The sequence below is a fragment of the Lissotriton vulgaris genome, chromosome 5 (genome assembly GCF_964263255.1).
Source record: "Lissotriton vulgaris chromosome 5, aLisVul1.2, whole genome shotgun sequence".
NCBI classification, from domain to species: domain Eukaryota; kingdom Metazoa; phylum Chordata; class Amphibia; order Caudata; family Salamandridae; genus Lissotriton; species Lissotriton vulgaris.
In genome coordinates, this window is record NC_141693.1 from 953,456,396 (window position 1) to 953,477,313 (window position 20,918).

The window sequence follows — 20,918 nt, forward strand, 5'->3', positions numbered from 1 at the left end:
TTCTTTTCGCCAATGCTTGTTGGTTTCTACTCGCCAATGCTTGTTTATTTGCTCTTGACAGTGCTTGTTTCTTTCTATTACCCAATGGTTGTTTATTTGCTCTTATCAATGCTTGTTTGTTTTTACTCGCCAATGCTTGTTTATTTGCTCTTGACAGTGCTTGTTTCTTTCTGTTAGCCAATGCTTGTTTATTTGCTCTTATCAATGCTTGTTTTTTTTATCGCCAATGCTTGTTTATTTGCTCTGGTCAATGCTTGTTTCTGCTGGGTGCCTGACTTCAAAATGGCCGCTCTGCAACAATCAAGGGTCCTGTCCTGAAAAGCGTCTGACTTCAAGAGGGCCGCCAGCACTGCAGGCACACACGAGGCTTTCTCTCCAGGCTCATTCACCTCCAGTTCATTCAGGACTCACCGGCAGTTGACTTCAGGGGCAGTCCACACCAGGATTCACTCTTCTTCAGCCACTGCGACCACCAGGTGAGGTTGGGGTGGGCTCCCAGCTCACTTTCCAAGTTCCCGCTCTTCTGCGCCGATAGCGTGCCAAAGCTCACGCATCGGGCGTGAGGTTTTCCGACCTCCGACGGCACCCGGGCTCCAGTTCTAGCGCGCTCAGCGGCGCTTGCCAGCAACACTTCACAGACGCTGTCCACTGCTCTGGGGGCACTTCTTCTTCGTTCTTGGGCGCAACACAGGGTCGGAGTGGGCTCCCGATCTCTGTATTCGTATCACTCACCCAGGGCACACGCTTCCAGCGTGAGACGTGTTTCAACGCAATCAGCTTCTTTGCTGTCGAGCGATTCAGCGCTCGTTCCTGCGGCCCCTCTCGGCTCCCTCACAGTCTCTGGAGGGGCAGGGTCACCGGCTGCTGGCCTCGCCTTTTCAGGCAGCAGCATGGCTCCACTCGGCAGTGTTTTCCTCGACGCTGCCAGGGACAGGGTGTTCTCTCAGGGTGTTGCAAGAGGTGAGTTTAGCATCCCACCTTCGTCGCCAGTTGTAGCATCGTGCTACAAATAAATACAGACACTGCTTGGCATTTGACTGGAGCTTTATTGCACACATCCAGTATCTTCCCTGTCCCTACTCTAACTGACCCTCGTCCTGTCCTGGCTCCCCCTCTTCCCCTCAGCCCACCTAGCTCCGCCCACCCCAGCTACTAGACTGTCAACTGTATTACATTCCTATGAGGCACAGGGTCAAGACTGATTTGCATATGGCCAGGTCTAAACTGGGGTGGCATGGTGAGCAAGAGAACAATGGATTTAACCCAGATCTCTTGACTGGGGTTAAATGTATTGATTTGTTCTGCATTCCGTCCATCTAATGTGTGTCTTTTGCTTTCGCGCCCTAAGTGTGCCCGGTATGCCCTGATGTGGGTCCCGAGCTCACTGTCATTGGATTCAAGCTATCCTGGCTGATGAGGGGGTGAAACCCCGAAACCAAACCGGTCCTAGGATGCTTGTTTCCTGTCCAGGGAGGAGGGATTGGCAGTTCTGGTTGGACACAGGGTCAAGACTGATTTGCATATGGCTAGGTATAAATTGGAGTGGCATGGTGAGCAAAAGAATGATGGATTTAACCCAGATCTCTTGACTGGGGGTGAATGTATTGATTTGTTCTGCATTCCGTCCATTAATTGTGTGTCTTTTACTATGCTTAGACATCTGCTGTGCCAAAAGCATACGTGCCTGTTATCAAATAACCATCAAGTAAGAAAATCACCATGCCGTAAAAGTTTGCCTTTACACCCTAAAATGAATGAAGCACAAAGTAAAAGAACCCAGTATTCAAATCAAACACTGTGTATGAAAATAATAATATGTGACAAACATAAATCACATCCACCTCAATCGTGCTACAAGCGTCTGCTTCAATTCACCTGTAACTCAGTCCTGTGACCGTCAGGAAGACCACTTGGTATAAAGTGAAGAAATTGACCTTGAAAGTGCTAAGCCTTAGGCCTGTGGAAAATGCCCTTTAAAACCCACACGTGCAACCTTTTTTTAAACCTGCCGTGAAACTATCATAAAGCACCAATGTAGAGCAACCATAAGATACAACAATAATATTTTCTCTTGCTCTTCTCGGTATCACTGTCACTATCATGTTTTTTATAACAGTTACTGACCATAATGTTTGTACTAGGATAGGATTTTAATTTTAAAAAATCTTGAAAATATATTCCTGGTGTTCATGATAAAAGAAGGTTTGGGTTCCGCTAACTAGTCTTGTGAGTCTCACAGGGCTGATCATTACCTAAAATGCACCTTACTCAAGTTATGCTGGGTGGGCTCCAGGAGGGTGCAGTCCAATGGGTTATTTCTCTCATATTGGCACATGGGCGAAGCCTTTTGTGCTAGGAGGCCTGGAAAAATGATTTACAGACTGAGTTCTGGAGAGAAATCCAGAAAACACATCATTGGCACTCAATCACAGCGCCAATCTTTTGAGTAATCTTGGATGACACACGCAGGACAAATATTACTAACAGGGTAGACGTCCATTGTAATATTGGCCACCTCCCTCAGTTCAGATAGGTGCTGCACTCTGCTGTGGGTTTATCAGGCACTTGACTAATAAAAGGTTATTCCCCATATTGGTTTAAGTTTTCCATCTCATGGTATGATCTGTTTTTTAAATAGTGCAGCAACATATTCTGATAGAGGTAAACTTCAGGGCACCAATTACACTCCCCCTGTAGACTAGGGGTGGGGTAACTTTTGTTGTAAATGCTGCTCTCTGCTTTGAAATATTGTAATTGTGGTTGGACTTTGATGATGTAGATCCCAATGTGGGAAATTACCTATAAGTAGGGAAAGATATTGTGATTTGGAAGTTCCATTAGGATATCATGAGCATCAAGCCTTGTTTGTTGGGCAACCACCCATCCCCCCCACCCATATAATTCACATTGTTAGATTTTGGAGTGTGTGAAATCTGTGTCATGTGCTATTGAGTAAATACACAACATTTCTGCAAAAGAACGCGAAATGACACATAATTTTACAAAACTGCGAGTCTGACACTTTGTGCTATATTTTAGCAAATAATGCATCCTCGGGTACAATTTCGTGAGATGAGACATTTTGTGCTAAAAGTTGTGCAAAAACAAAGCACCATGAACAACGGACGTTCACGTTCTGTTGTTTATCACAAATGACGTGTAATTACATGCTGTTACCTCAAGTTGTGCTGTTCTCATTATTTGTAAACGTTTAGTATGTATGGGTGAAAGTGCCAACTCAAGTAAGACATTAGAGAATGGGTGGACCATCCTTAGCCCACTACCACCTTATTTCAGTCCTTTGGCTACTCTTTCCTCATTTCTTTACCCCTTCACTGCGGCGGCTATTCCGCCGTAGTGTTAAGGGGGCGGGGCGGCCGCATGCTGGTGACGGAACCGCTCCGTCACCAGCGTCGGTGGCGCTGTGCTTATGACGGAGCGGTTCCGTCATGGCCCGCCCCGCTCAATGGAACGCTCAGCGCAGGCGCGGAATTCGCGCCGCGCAGGGGCTCCGAGCGGGCCATGACGGAACCGCTCGGTCATCAGCACAGCGCCACCGCAGCTGATGACGGAGCTGTTCCGTCATCAGCAGACAAGGGGTTAAGAGCTGACTCCTTCAAATAACAATCATTGGTGTTTCTGTACCTGAAGGATGTGACTGAAAGGTGACTTTAGTAACTTCACTTGTCTGAATCCTCATCAGACTAGCCATCAGTGAGTTACACTAGATATTATCATGCTTTTTTCTAGGGTGCTCTCTTTTGTGTGTCTGCCATTCAGGGGCAACCCCAGTATGACCTATGAGTATAGTTCTTTCCACTGAGGTAGTCAGTGACTAGTACATATGTTTAAAAGCTGTCATGGCCGATTTAGGCCCAGATGTATTAAGATACTATTTTGCGATTTCCTAATTGCAAATCACAAGGATTTGCAATTAGGAAATCGCAAAATGGAATGTATGAAGGTGTTTAGTACATTCGCAAATGACCTACCTCATGAATATTAATGAGGTAGATCGCAATTTGTGACCCCCTGGGAATCGCAAAAATCATAGCGATGGTGGCCTGCTGTGATCAGCAGACCACCATATCTGTGATTGCTTTTAAATAAAGCAATCTTTTTTTTTTTTGTAAAGCAGCCCGTTTTCCTTAAAGTAAAACGAGATGCTTACAAAAAGAAAAATGAAAAGTTTTCTTTTCATTTTTTAAGAGCAGGCAGTGATCCGTGGGACCACTGCCTGCTCTTAAAAATGGTTGTACTACAATTCACAAAGGGGAAGGTGTGGGACCCCTTACTATTACCACCTACTTGAAGTAGGTGGTAAAATGGGAATGTTTTGCAACCACATTTACGGTCACAGAACATTCATACATAACGATGCGATTTGGTATTAGGAAGGGACGCCCTAAACACTCTTATTCCTAATACCGAACCGCAAACCCATTTTCCGATTGCAAAATTGGGTTTGCTACATCGGGAATGCATTTTTTGCGTTCACAAACGGGCATATTCTGCAAATCTGCCCATTTGCGAACGCAAAAAGGCTTGATAAATCTGCCCTGCCATCTTCTATCCATTTGAGGTTAGTTAATTCAGTTTCATTAGATTTGGTAAATACAACACACGATTTACAGTGCTTCAAAGTGAAAGAGGTGCAGTATGAAGTTCTAAACTACATGAAGAATGTATTATTATTTTTACAGTGGCCTGACATCTCCAGATACCTGTCCCTCACTATATAAAAGCAACTCAACGAATAAAAGTACTAACCCAAACCGAATTAGTGTGCCAGAGTTATAGTTAACATTTACACTTTCCAGCAAAATATATATAGGAAATATTACAAGTTATCATTTGCACTAACTTGCAGAGTTAATGATATTAAAACACCATCAGTTCTTAAACTTACGAAATGTCATTGCACTAAGGACATTCCTGTAGGAATCATTGGAGGCGAACCATTTTCAAAAAAGGGGTGCCAGGGATGCCAGCTTGCTAAGAGGGTCATCACAGTGAGGGCCTATTGAAAGTCTTTGGCTTTGAGTGAGGATGCAGATAAGCCCACGGAGGGTGGGAATCCAAGGAGGGTGGGGTTCCAAAAAGGGTGAATAGAGAGGTATGATGCAAAGATTATCACTTTGTTAGAGCAACCCTTATCTTATATTGCCAGCATTTGTGAATGTGATACCATTAGGATGACAGAATACCACTGATGACATAAAGACTCCATTCTTATGCATCTCAGGGCATATGTAGCCTTCAATAATGCGTTGCCATGACTCTGGGTCACATACCAATATGGACCAGAAAACATGAGGAGAGAAGAGGGCCAGAGGTGCCAACTTTGGGAATGGGAAACCAGGCTTGAGGCCTTGTCTCAGCCTGAATCTAATTATTCTGGGCCAATCAGTTACTCTCCCTGTGGTTTAAAAAAAAAAAGAAAACTGACCTTTTGTAAAGTAATCTGGTGCTCATGTAAATCACTCCAATGACCTTGAGCTACGTTTGCACTATATAAAAGTGCAAAATATAAAAAGAATAACTTAAGCAGTAAACTGAAAAAGGAGAGACAGGGTGTTCAGTGAAATGTAATACTAATAGGGCAGACGCAACACCATGGCCTCTCAATACGTAACATATCAATGACATAATATTGTGAAAAACAATATTGACTAACCAAATATGAACAAAATAATATTGAATAAAAAATGTCGGCATCCTATATTTAACCATGAATAACACAAATATTAATCACAACAATATCACTGTCAAAATATCTAAATCTACCAATATTAAACACACAAATATCAAAACACAAAATATTGACTACAATAATATTGCTACTAGAAAAATTTAATATTTTACATAATAAGCAACCATAAACGTATACACATATATAACCATATTAATTCTCCTTACATTTAGTATTAAAAAGAAAATCATTAAAAGACACGATTAGAAGAAAATAAACATTATAAAACAAATTAAAATAAATGTAACATTTAAATGCATTTTTACTACAACAACTCAACAAATGGGCATATTTAAAAATTAAACAGAAACATTATTTAGCATCAACCAAAATTGGACATAACTAAAAAAAATATTTAAATAGACATGAAGTAGCAAACAAAGTGTACACTACAACAAACTAACCAATAACACTATAAACATAATTAAGTGAATACTATAAGATAAACACAAAACTTCACAATTTTTTACCGTAAAAACGTACCAAATTTAAGAAAATCACATTTCACCAGACTGCATGAAGAAAACACCCCCACGGCCTCTCCCCCTCCATACCGCCATTTTTCCTGTTCCCTGCCTCGCAGCTGATCAGCCCTACCCCCTCCCCAGTACTTAATGGCAGCTGCCGTGCCGCAAGAAAACCAAGCCCACTGACCTTGTCTGTGTCAGTGCTCTACCCCGCGCAGCCCCAAGACTAAGTAGCTGCCCACTGAGTGCACTCTAACCCTTTTGGTTCACGTGTACAAGACCCACCTCCACCCGCAGGCTCCTGCCTGCTCCTCATCCTGGTGGTCCAGTGTGAGACCATTCTGCTGTTCTGCCCTTGGTGCATCTGCTGCTTCTGTCTTTTCTTTGCTCTCTTTTTCTTCCCTCCTACTCTTTGTGCCCTTTTTTCTCTTCTTTCCTTTTTCTCTGTTTTTTTTCCTTTCGCCTCTACTCTTGTTGCTTCTTTTTCTGGGCCTCCAGAGCTTTCCTGTGTTCCCGCTGCTTCTGACCCCTGCAGCCCCACCCACCTTCATCATGCGTTTTTCCTGCTCCCTTTTTATCAAATGTTTCAGTGTATGCAATGGTTTTAATTAATCAAGCATACTAAAATTTCAATTTCAATTTCCATTTCCATGGCCCGCTCTCTGGTCTTTACTGCCGCCTCACCTTCAACCACCTCTGTACCCCGGCTCCCTCACCCAACCTACTGACCCTCACCACACCTAAGCCTCTCAAATGCATCCTCCTCAATGTACGATCCCTCCACAAACATGGCACAGGGATCTGGGACCTCCTCCATGCCGCCTCGCCTGACATTGCCTTCCTGACGGAAATTTGGACGAATTCCAACTTAGCGCCAGACATCGCCATCGCCATCCCCACTGGCTACAAGGTCATCCGCAAGGACCATCCCATCTGACCAGGAGGAGGTATCACATTAACAAGATGAAACCAGGAAGGCATCGCCAACGTTCACAAAATCTCCCTCCACCTTACCAGCCACTCAGACGAACCAACGAACCACATGGTACACCTCCACTTCCTGATCCAGACCCACCCGAAAACCATCCTCCGCTGAACCCTTGTCTACAGACCACCAGGTCCAACACCTCTTTCACCGTTGCTATCTTCGACCTCATCACACCTCAGGCCCTCACATCCACTGACTGCATTCTACTCGAAGACTTCAACTTTCCCTTGGACAACCAAAACGATCCCAACACCTCCTCCCTCCTTGAGAACATCGCCAACATAGTACTTGAACAGCTAGTCACCTCTCCTATGCACACAGCAGGACACACACTCAACCCTATATTTGCCGCAGAAAACAGCATCTCCTACAGCCACAACACCAAACTCCTCTAGACTGACAACCACTGCATCCACTTCTCTTTCAACAAACCCACCGCACACCAGCATGCCCACCATTTACAACCAGAAGTTGGAACAGAGTCACAGTAGATCAACTCACCACCTTCCTCAATGACACATCGCCACCGATATCCTCAGATGTCAACACCATAGCACCTAAGCTCCTCCAATGGATCGTAAACTGTGCTTCCCCCTTGCCCCCCTGTGGTAAGCCACTGGCAAACAACACATCAAGAAAGTAAGCTGGTTCACCCCCATGCTTCAAGAGTCCAGATACACCTGTAGATGGCTCGAGAAAACATGAAGGAATAGCAAAACCTCAGAAGCCCAAGACGCATTCAATGCAGCCACCACCACACACACACCACCTCATAAAAACCACAAGAAAGAAGGCCCTCCAAGACAGAATCAACAACAACGCACACAATAGCAAAGAACTCTTCAGCTTCATCAAGGACTTCACCAAACCCAAGAGTGAGGCCACAGGCATCACACCTTCACAAGACCTCTGCAACAGACTTGGAATCTTCTTCTACCACAAGGTGAAGACTATCTACAACAACTTCAACACCCAGGACCACCTCACTGAGCCAGCAACCACCACAACAGACACTGACCCCCCTCGACCAACTCTGCACAGTTGGTCCCCACTCATCAAGGACGACACTTTGAATACCATGATAAACATCTACTCTGGAGCACCTTGAAGCCCCTGCCTGCACTGCATCCTCCACAGAGCTGCCACCGCACCCGAGCTTTGCTGAACCATCAACTGCTCCATCAAGAATGCCACCTACCCTGATGACTGGAAACACACCGAGATCAATCCCCTCCAGAAGAAACCCTTCATGGAGCAGACGGACCTCTGCACTTCACGCCCATATCCCTGCTCCCCTTCCCAGCCAAAGTCATTGAAAAAGCAATTAATACCCAGCTAGCCAACTTTATTAAAACCAACCACCTCCTAGACGTCTCCCAATCCAGATCCTGAAGTTATCATAGTTTCGAGACCGCCCTCCTTGCCTCTACCGATGACATCCGCTCCCTCCTCGACCAGTGGCAAACCTAGGACCTTGTCCTACTGGATCTCTTGGTGGCCTTTGACACCGTCTCCCACTGCACCCTAGCCACAAAACTCCAGGATGCTGGTAACCTCGACCAGGCCCTTAACTGGATCCGCACCTTCCCAATGTATTAGACCCCCACCGTATCGCTTGAAACTGACAAATATCAGCTGCAGAGTACCCTAGTGCCCCCCTCAGCCACACCCTCTTCAACGTCTACATGGCACCCCTCAGAGCCATCGTCTGGAACCACGGGTTCAACATACTCTCTGATGCTGAGAACACCCAGCTGATCCTCTACCTCACCAAAGAAACCACTGTCACCAGGAACAACTTCCACAAAGGAAGGAAAGCTGTTGCTGCCTGGATAAAGGACAGCTGCCTGAAGCTCTACTCGGACAAGACAGAAGTCCTCATCCTGCGAGCCTCCCCCTCCGCTTGGAATGACTCCTGGTGGCCCTCGGCTCTAGGAAGTCTCCCTACCCCCACAAACCACACACAGAACCTAAGCATCGTACTGGACTTCTCGCTCACAATGGATCACCAGATAAACACTGTCACCTCTGCCTGCTTTGAAAGACCTTCAGGTAGATCCCCACTGAATCCATGAGGATAGTCACCCATGCCCTCATTAGCAGCAGACTTGACTATAGCAACGCACTCTGCGCCAGCGTCACTGTGAAACTCTTCCGAATACTCCAGAATGTCCAGGAAGCCCCAGCAAGACTATAACTCAACATCCCCCGGCGCAGCCACATCACTCAACACCTCCGCGACTTCCACTGGCTTCCAGTCGACAGAAGAATAACCTTCAAACCACTCACCCCCACATACAAGACCCTTCACAATGCCGGACTCGCATACCTGAATCACCACCTCACATTCCACATACCCCCTTGCCCCCATAGTGCCTTGAGACCCTCACAGATGAATAGCAGTGCTTTACAAACCCTGATTGATTGATCAAAAGACAGAAGGGAGCCTTCAAGGAAATAACAAGGCACATTCTAAAATGAAGTACAATGTAGAATTATATAATTAAAAAATGCAACTCTATAAATCAATTACTAAACTCTCTCTTTTGTTATGTATATCAGTCCTTAGATACTTAAGAAGCACTTCAGGCAAAAATGAAGGACTTCACACTAAAAGATACAACTCTACACTCTTAAATTTAGATAAAGACACTTTTGAGGTAAGTAAAATAAACACAGTTATGAAAAATACAACCCCTATAGATTTAACTTAAAATCAAAACCCCACCACCCCCCAAAACTAACCTAACCTGCATTTTCACAGGTAACTAAAACAAACATGTTCTCACTAACAGGAAAAAGAAAGCCCACCTCTGAGATACCAGGGGTTTTGCAGTGTTCCCCCTACTTTGTGCACTCATTGTGACAACTACATGCTGGTTTTCTGACTCGGATTGCACCCTGGACTTTGCTAACCAGACCCAGGGTCTGTGCTCTGAATAAAAATACATGGTAATCAGGTGTACTTACAATTAGTATTGACAACCTACCTGAAAGTCCCTAGTATATGGTGGGCTCGTAGGTTTAGAGGCCCAGTATAATTGTTGAACTAAAGTGTGTACTGCTGTGTTGCCTGCAGTAATTCATAGGCTTTGCAGGCTGCTTTTAAAATGGAATTATATGCACATTTGACTTTAGTATTACAGTTACTTCCAAAGTATTAAACTAACTATACAGGCCACCCCAGGTACCCTGTACTGACAACCTACCTGTAAATCCCTAGTATATTGTAGGGCATGTAGGTTTAGAGGGCCAGTAGATTTAATGCACTCAAATGTGCCCAGTCAGCCCTACTGTGCAGGCTGCTTTTAAAATATTTTATATGCAATTTCAAATTTAAAGATACTGCCAAAGTCACAAACTACCTTATTTGTACATATAAGTCACCACTAAGGATTCCCTAGGTGCACCATGGGTAGGGTACCTTGTAACTATAAGCAGGGGCATTTTAAAAGATGTTTTATATGCCTTGGTGAGGGGGAAATGCCAATTTTATTTTCCCCATTGTAGCACATTGGCTCCATATACTAACATGGAAATACATTTATAAAGTATAACTATTGATAGGAGTGAGCTACACATCTACTTTAAAGTATTAAAATGATAGAATAAATCCAACAAATTACCAAGGTTGAACTTATGACAAATATCACAGAAAAGAGGTTAGAGAATTTAGATTTTCTTATGAACCAAAATCCAGCCTTCCACCAGCCTCTTGCGATTGGCCAGCCTTTGACAGGCTGAGCCAAACTGCTCAGATGAGGTGTGTAGTGCCTGCATAAAGACAAAGGACATCTGATGAGAGGAGATTGGCAAAAAATGTCTATCTTTCAACAAAAATAAATAGAAATGTTACAAAAACTTTAAATATTTATAAAAATGTATGTAAAAAGTAAGTCTGGGCGGTGAACTCCGCTCTGCACACGGAGTTTGCGGAGCTCACAGAGTTCAGATAAACTCTGCTGGGCGGAGTTTGAGTTTTTTTCTCACTCACATTCCTCAACGTCAAGTTGCCGAGCGAGGAAAATCCACTTCCCAGCAAGATTGTTCCTCATTCGCAATTGTCAACATCAAGTTGGCAAGCGCAAGCGAGATTTTTCAACGCTGGCAGTCATATTTCTCATTGCGAGTGGTCGCGTATGGTCATGAGCGCTCGCATTGAGAAACTGTCTGTTCGCGTTGAGAAAGCTGCCCCTCAAGTAAAAATCTACTCGAGCGGCAGAAAGAAAGCAGCACCCACTTGCTCTGTTTATGGTGCCCTTCACGATAATTGCACAGTGCACACACCACCTGGCACCGAAAATCACAGCAAGTAGCATTTATCTAACACACTCTGCCGTTTGCGGAGCTCCGCGTTGCAGAATTTTTTTTGCACTTCACAGAGTTCTTTTTGCACTTTGCGAACTCTGACCAGGCTTAGTAAAAAGGTTACAAACAGGTTAAGCAACATATTGAAAAAGTATAAAATAAATCTATATAAATAAAAATGTAAATTTTCGTTTGTTCAAAATCATAAATCTCCGAAAGTCCTTCACTGATTGCTTTGAAATTTTGACACAACGTTGGATTGGAATACGCGGGTGTTTTTATATACACAACGTTGGATTCGAATACGCGCGTGTCAAATCTGTGCGTGTTTTTAATCGAAAGCCCGAGCAGACACATAAAAATGTCAGTGTTCGTTTGTTCAAAATCTTAAATCTCTGAAAGTTCTTCACCAATTGCTTTGAAATTTTGACATAACGTTGGATTCGATTAAGCGCGTGTTTATATATACACAACGTTGGATTCGAATACGCATGTGTCCAATACACACGTGTTTTTAAGCAAAAGGCCGAACAGACCCTATCGATTTGGTTGCTGGCAACAACTACAATGGACGCATAGAGACAATAGTCTACATATATTAGGATAGACAGTTGGTGTCAGGATGGCAGACCGGGAAGTGGGTGGTGGGAGGGGGAGGAGTTGGTTCACTTTGCAACATTAGAGAGTGTTTATATATACACAACGTTGGATTCAAATACGTACATGTCCAATACACGCGTGTTTTTAATCGAAAGGCCGAACAGACCCCATTGATTCGTCTGCTGCGCAACAAATACAAGGGACGCATAGTGACAATAGTCTACATATATTAAAATGGACAGTTGGTGTCAGGATGGCAGACCGGGAAGTGGGTGGAGGGAGGGGGAGGAGTTGGTTCACTTTGCAACATTCAGAAAGGACGCATAGAGAAAATAGTCTACATAGATTAGGATGGACAGTTGGTGTCAGGATGGCAGACCGGGAAGTGGGTGGAGGGAGGGGGGAGGAGTTGGTTCAGTTTGCAACATTAGCGTGTGTTTATATATACACAACGTTGGATTTGAATACGCCCGTGTACAATATGCGCTTGTTTTTAAACGAAAGACCAAACAGACCCTATCGATTGCTTGCTGCACAAGAACTACAAGGGACGCATACAGACAATAGTCACAAAAACATATTGTATACCCACAAGCATTGTGAAATTAAACATATTAGAAACAATAGACTACATAGTTTAGGATGGATAGTTGGTATCTGGATGGCAGACCGGGAAGTGAGTGGAGGGAGGGGGGAGGAGTTGGTTCACTTTGCAACATTAGCGTGTGTTTATATATACACAACGTTGGATTCAAATACGCGCGTGTACAATACGCACATGTTTTTAATCAAAAGGCCAAACAGACCCTTTCGATTTGCTTGCTGCACAACAACTACAAGGGACGCATACAGACAATAGTCACAAAAACATATTGTATACCCACAAGCATTGTGAAATTAAACATATTAGAAACAATAGACTACATAGATTAGGATGGATAGTTGGTATCTGGATGGCAGACCGGGAAGTGGGTGGAGGGAGGGGGGAGGAGGGAGGAGTTGGTTCACTTTGCAACATTAGCATGTGTTTATATATACACAACGTTGGATTCAAATACGCGCGTGTACAATACGCACATGTTTTTAATCAAAAGGCCGATCAGACCCGTTCGATTTGCTTGCTACACAACAACTACAAGGGACGCATACAGACAATAGTCACAAAAACATATTGTATACCCACAAGCATTGTGAAATTAAACATATTAGAAACATGCGCTTACTCTTTTCTTTCTCTTCCATTTAACCAGACTGAGCCACAGCAACGCGTGGCCGGGTACTGCTAGTAGTACTATAAAAATTGTAACTCTGTATTAAATAGCACCAATTATTAAATACTAAAAAATGCATTTTAAAAATGAAAAAAATAGTATTACAAATAAAAAATATATATGAAAAATAATTATGTATAATTTTTGTATAAATATTTACAAAAATACATCTTAAAAGTGTATTAAAAAGTGAACATGTGCACTACAGCAAAAAAATACAAACAAATGTTGTGCCACTATAACATAAAAATTATATATTTTTTCTATTAAAAAAAAGTTGTACACAAAAAAACTAAAAATGTACTTTCAATAAAATTAAATACATTCTTAAAAATACGGAAAACTTTTGACATTGCTATAATTTTAAAAACCTACACACTATACAAAAGTACAAACTACAAACCATTTTGGGGAAGGCGTTTGACATTAAAAGGGTAAGATTTACTATTACCACTCAAATGTAAACAATTTTTGGGAAGGTGTTGTACTCTCAAGGGGTAGATTTATTATGCCCTCTCCATCATAAACCATATTAAGGAAAGTGTTGGACCCTAAAGGTGCTAGATTTACTAGGCACACTTCAAACTAGACCATTTTGTAGATGTTGTTGGACACTAGAGGGCTACAATTACTATCCCCTCTGTACTCTAAACCCTTTAGGCAAGGTTTTGGACACAAAAGTTTTAGATATACAATTTCCACTCCAATCTAACCATGTCTGAGAAGGTGATTAACACTGAACTTGTTAAATGTAATGTTCCCATTCCAATATAACCTATTTTGGGAAAGGTTTTGGACACTAAACAGGTTAGATGTACTATTTCCATGCAAATCGAGTCCATTTTGGGGGAGGCGCAGGGCACAAAGGGTTTACTTTTAATATTCACAGTCCACTCTAGCCCATTTTGGGCAAAGTGATGGACACAAAAGGAGTCAGATTTACTAATCCCACTCCAATTTAAACAGTTTCAGGGAAGGTGTTGGGCACTAAAATGTTATATTTATCATCTTCTTTCCAATCTACAGTATCTTTAGGAAGGTGTTGGCCACTAAAGGGATCAGATACACTATTTCCGCTATAATTTACACCATTTTGAAGAAAATGTTGAAACCTAACGGGATTAGATTTAGTATTCCCCCTCCAATCAAAATCATCTTAAGGAATGTGTTGGGCACTAAAGGGGGTAGATTTAATATTTGAAAAACCCACAGTTGATGGACAGAATGCAGAACAATGTCATACATTCACCCCAGTACAGAGATCTGGGCCTAAATCCATCGTTTTTTGCACTCCACACCACCCCAGTTCAGACATGGCCATATGCTAATCAGCCTTGACCCTGTGCCTCATGGGAACAGTCCAGCCCAAACTGCCAAGCCATGTCTTTACTGGACCGGAATCAAGTATCCTAGGACCGGTTTCTGGCTATCAGCCGTCTTCAGCCAGGATAGCTTGACTCCAGTGGTGTGGAGAGCACGAGACTCACGTCTGAGCATACCCATCCCACTCGGGTGACAATTGCAAAAACAACAGTTGATGGACAGAATGCCGAACAATGTCATACATTCACCCCAGTACAGAGATCTGGGCCTAAATCCATTGTTTCTTTGCACTCCACACCACCCCAGTTCAGACATGGCCATATGCAAATCAGCCTTTACCCTGTGCCTCATGGGAACAGTCCAGCCCGAACTGCCAAGTCATATCTTTACTGGACCGGAATCAAGCATCCTAGGACCGGTTTCTGGCTATCAGCCGTCTTCAGCCAGGGTAGCTTGACTCCAGTGGTGTGGAGACCATGGGACTCACGTCTGAGCATACCCATCCCACTCGGGGTGACAAATGCAAAAAAAACAGTTGATGGACAGAATGCAGAACAATGTCATACATTCACCCCAGTACAGAGATCTGGGCCTAGTTCCATCGTTTCTTTGCACTCCACACAACCCCAGTTCAGACATGGCCATATGCAAATCAGCCTTGACCCATTGCCTCATGGGAACAGTCCAGCCCGAACTGTCAAGCCATGTCTTTACTGGACCGGAATCAAGCATCCTAGGACCGGTTTCTGGCTATCAGCCGTCTTCACCCAGGATAGCTTGACTCCAGTGGTGTGGAGAGCATGGGACTCACGTCTGAGCATACCCATCCCACTCGGGGTGACAAATGCAAAAACAACAGTTGATGGACAGAATGCAGAACAATGTCATACATTCACCCCAGTACAGAGATCTGTGCCTAAATCCATCGTTCTTTTGCACTCCACACCACCCCAGTTCAGACATGGCCATATGCAAATCAGCCTTGACCCTGTGCCTCATGGGAACAGTCCAGCCCGAACTGCCAAGCCATGTCTTTACTGGACCGGAATCAAGCATCATAGGACCGGTTTCTGGCTATCAGCCGTCTTCAGCCAGGATAGCTTGACTCCAGTGGTGTGGAGAGCATGGGACTCACGTCTGAGCATACCCATCCTACTCGGGGTGACAAATGCAAAAACAACAGTTGATGGACAGAATGCAGAACAATGTCATACATTCAGCCCAGTACAGAGATCTGGGCCTAAATCCATTGTTTTTTTGCACTACACACCACCCCAGTTCAGACATGGCCCTATGCAAATCAGCCTTGACCCTGAGCCTCATGGGAACAGTCCAGCCCGAACTGCCAAGCCATGTCTTTACTGGACCGGAATCAAGCATCCTAGGACCGGTTTCTGGCTATCAGCCGTCTTCAGCCAGGATAGCTTGACTCCAGTGGTGTGGAGAGCATGGGACTCACGTCTGAGCATACCCATCCCACTCGGGGTGACAAATGCAAAAACAACAGTTGATGGACAGAATGCAGAACAATGTCATACATTCACCCCAGTACAGAGATCTGGGCCTAAATCCATCGTTTTTTTGCACTCCACACCACCCCAGTTCAGACAAGGCCATATGCAAATCAGCCTTGACCCTGTGCCTCATGGGAACAGTCCAGCCCGAACTGCCAAGCCATGTCTTCACTGGACCGGAATCAAGCATCCTCGGACCGGTTTCTGGCTATCAGCCGTCTTCAGCCAGGATAGCTTGACTCCAGTGGTGTGGAGAGCATGGGACTCACGTCTGAGCATACCCATCCCACTCGGGGTGACAAATGCAAAAACAACAGTTGATGGACAGAATGCAGAACAATGTCATACATTCACCCCAGTACAGAGATCTGGGCCTAAATCCATCGTTTTTTTGCAACCACACCACCCCAGTTCAGACAAGGCCATATGCAAATCAGCCTTGACCCTGTGCCTCATGGGAACAGTCCAGCCCGAACTGCCAAGTCATGTCTTCACTGGACCGGAATGAAGCATCCTAGGACCGGTTTCTGGCTATCAGCCGTCTTCAGCCAGGATAGCTTGATTCCAGTGGTGTGGAGAGCTTGGGACTCACGTCTGAGCATACCCATCCCACTCGGGGTGACAAATGCAAAAACAACAGTTGGTGGACAGAATGCAGAACAATGTCATACATTCACCCCAGTACAGAGATCTGTGCCTAAATCCATCGTTCTTTTGCACTCCACACCACCCCAGTTCAGACATGGCCATATGCAAATCAGCCTTGACCCTGTGCCTCATGGGAACAGTCCAGCCCGAACTGCCAAGCCATGTCTTTACTGGACCGGAATCAAGCATCATAGGACCGGTTTCTGGCTATCAGCCGTCTTCAGCCAGGATAGCTTGACTCCAGTGGTGTGGAGAGCATGGGACTCACGTCTGAGCATACCCATCCTACTCGGAGTGACAAATGCAAAAACAACAGTTGATGGACAGAAAGCAGAACAATGCCATACATTCACCCCAGTACAGAGATCTGTGCCTAAATCCATTGTTCTTTTGCACTCCACACCACCCCAGTTCAGACATGGCCATATGCAAATCAGCCTTGACCCTGTGCCTCATGGGAACAGTCCAGCCCGAACTGCCAAGCCATGTCTTTACTGGACCGGAATCAAGCATCATAGGACCGGTTTCTGGCTATCAGCCGTCTTCAGCCAGGATAGCTTGATTCCAGTGGTGTGGAGAGCATGGGACTCACGTCTGAGCATACCCATCCTACTCGGGGTGACAAATGCAAAAACAACAGTTGATGGACAGAATGCAGAACAATGTCATACATTCAGCCCAGTACAGAGATCTGGGCCTAAATCCATTGTTTTTTTGCACTACACACCACCCCAGTTCAGACATGGCCCTATGCAAATCAGCCTTGACCCTGAGCCTCATGGGAACAGTCCAGCCCGAACTGCCAAGCCATGTCTTTACTGGACCGGAATCAAGCATCCTAGGACCGGTTTCTGGCTATCAGCCGTCTTCAGCCAGGATAGCTTGACTCCAGTGGTGTGGAGAGCATGGGACTCACGTCTGAGCATACCCATCCCACTCGGGGTGACAAATGCAAAAACAACAGTTGATGGACAGAATGCAGAACAATGTCATACATTCACCCCAGTACAGAGATCTGGGCCTAAATCCATCGTTTTTTTGCACTCCACACCACCCCAGTTCAGACAAGGCCATATGCAAATCAGCCTTGACCCTGTGCCTCATGGGAACAGTCCAGCCCGAACTGCCAAGCCATGTCTTCACTGGACCGGAATCAAGCATCCTCGGACCGGTTTCTGGCTATCAGCCGTCTTCAGCCAGGATAGCTTGACTCCAGTGGTGTGGAGAGCATGGGACTCACGTCTGAGCATACCCATCCCACTCGGGGTGACAAATGCAAAAACAACAGTTGATGGACAGAATGCAGAACAATGTCATACATTCACCCCAGTACAGAGATCTGGGCCTAAATCCATCGTTTTTTTGCAACCACACCACCCCAGTTCAGACAAGGCCATATGCAAATCAGCCTTGACCCTGTGCCTCATGGGAACAGTCCAGCCCGAACTGCCAAGCCATGTCTTCACTGGACCGGAATGAAGCATCCTAGGACCGGTTTCTGGCTATCAGCCGTCTTCAGCCAGGATAGCTTGACTCCAGTGGTGTGGAGAGCTTGGGACTCACATCTGAGCATACCCATCCCACTCGGGGTGACAAATGCAAAAACAACAGTTGGTGGACAGAATGCAGAACAATGTCATACATTCACCCCAGTACAGAGATCTGTGCCTAAATCCATCGTTCTTTTGCACTCCACACCACCCCAGTTCAGACATGGCCATATGCAAATCAGCCTTGACCCTGTGCCTCATGGGAACAGTCCAGCCCGAACTGCCAAGCCATGTCTTTACTGGACCGGAATCAAGCATCATAGGACCGGTTTCTGGCTATCAGCCGTCTTCAGCCAGGATAGCTTGACTCCAGTGGTGTGGAGAGCATGGGACTCACGTCTGAGCATACCCATCCTACTCGGGGTGACAAATGCAAAAACAACAGTTGATGGACAGAAAACAGAACAATGCCATACATTCAGCCCAGTACAGAGATCTGGGCCTAAATCCATTGTTTTTTTGCACTACACACCACCCCAGTTCAGACATGGCCCTATGCAAATCAGCCTTGACCCTGAGCCTCATGGGAACAGTCCAGCCCGAACTGCCAAGCCATGTCTTTACTGGACCGGAATCAAGCATCCTAGGACTGGTTTCTGGCTATCAGCCGTCTTCAGCCAGGATAGCTTGACTCCAGTGGTGTGGAGAGCATGGGACTCACGTCTGAGCATACCCATCCCACTCGGGGTGACAAATGCAAAAACAACAGTTGATGGACAGAATGCAGAACAATGTCATACATTCACCCCAGTACAGAGATCTGGGCCTAAATCCATCGTTTTTTTGCACTCCACACCACCCCAGTTCAGACAAGGCCATATGCAAATCAGCCTTGACCCTGTGCCTCATGGGAACAGTCCAGCCCGAACTGCCAAGCCATGTCTTCACTGGACCGGAATCAAGCATCCTCGGACCGGTTTCTGGCTATCAGCCGTCTTCAGCCAGAATAGCTTGACTCCAGTGGTGTGGATAGCTTGGGACTCACGTCTGAGCATACCCATCCCACTCGGGGTGACAAATGCAAAAACAACAGTTGATGGACAGAATGCAGAACAATGTCATACATTCACCCCAGTACAGAGATCTGTGCCTAAATCCATTGTTCTTTTGCACTCCACACCACCCCAGTTCAGACATGGCCATATGCAAATCAGCCTTGACCCTGTGCCTCATGGGAACAGTCCAGCCCGAACTGCCAAGCCATGTCTTTACTGGACCGGAATCAAGCATCATAGGACCGGTTTCTGGCTATCAGCCGTCTTCAGCCAGGATAGCTTGACTCCAGTGGTGTGGAGAGCATGGGACTCACGTCTGAGCATACCCATCCTACTCGGGGTGACAAATGCAAAAACAACAGTTGATGGACAGAATGCAGAACAATGTCATACATTCAGCCCAGTACAGAGATCTGGGCCTAAATCCATTGTTTTTTTGCACTACACACCACCCCAGTTCAGACATGGCCCTATGCAAATCAGCCTTGACCCTGAGCCTCATGGGAACAGTCCAGCCCGAACTACCAAGCCATGTCTTTACTGGACCGGAATCAAGCATCCTAGGACCGGTTTCTGGCTATCAGCCGTCTTCAGCCAGGATAGCTTGACTCCAGTGGTGTGGAGAGCATGGGACTCACGTCTGAGCATACCCATCCCACTCGGGGTGACAAATGCAAAAACAACAGTTGATGGACAGAATGCAGAACAATGTCATACATTCACCCCAGTACAGAGATCTGGGCCTAAATCCATCGTTTTTTTGCACTCCTCACCACCCCAGTTCAGACAAGGCCATATGCAAATCAGCCTTGACCCTGTGCCTCATGGGAACAGTCCAGCCCGAACTGCCAAGCCATGTCTTCACTGGACCGGAATCAAGCATCCTCGGACCGGTTTCTGGCTATCAGCCGTCTTCAGCCAGGATAGCTTGACTCCAGTGGTGTGGAGAGCTTGGGACTCACGTCTGAGCATACCCATCCCACTCAGGGTGACAAATGCAAAAACAACAGTTGATGGACAGAATGCAGAACAATGTCATACATTCACCCCAGTACAGAGATCTGGGCCTAAATCCATCTTTTTTTGCACTCCACACCACCCCAGTTCAGACATGGCCATATGCAAATCAGCCTTGACCCTGTGCCTCATGGGAACAGTCCAGCCCGAACTGCCAAGCCATGTCTTTACTGGACCGGAATCAAGCATCCTAGGACCGGTTTCTGGCTATCAGCCGTCTTCAGCCAGGATAGCTTGACTCCAGTGGTGTGGAGAGCATGGGACTCACGTCTGAGCATACCCATCCTACTCGGGGTGACAAATGCAAAAACAAAAGTTGATGGACAGAATGCAGAACAATGTCATACATTCAGCCCAGTACAGAGATCTGGGCCTAAATCCATTGTTTTTTTGCACTACACACCACCCCAGTTCAGACATGGCCCTATGCAAATCAGCCTTGACCCTGAGCCTCATGGGAACAGTCCAGCCCGAACTGCCAAGCC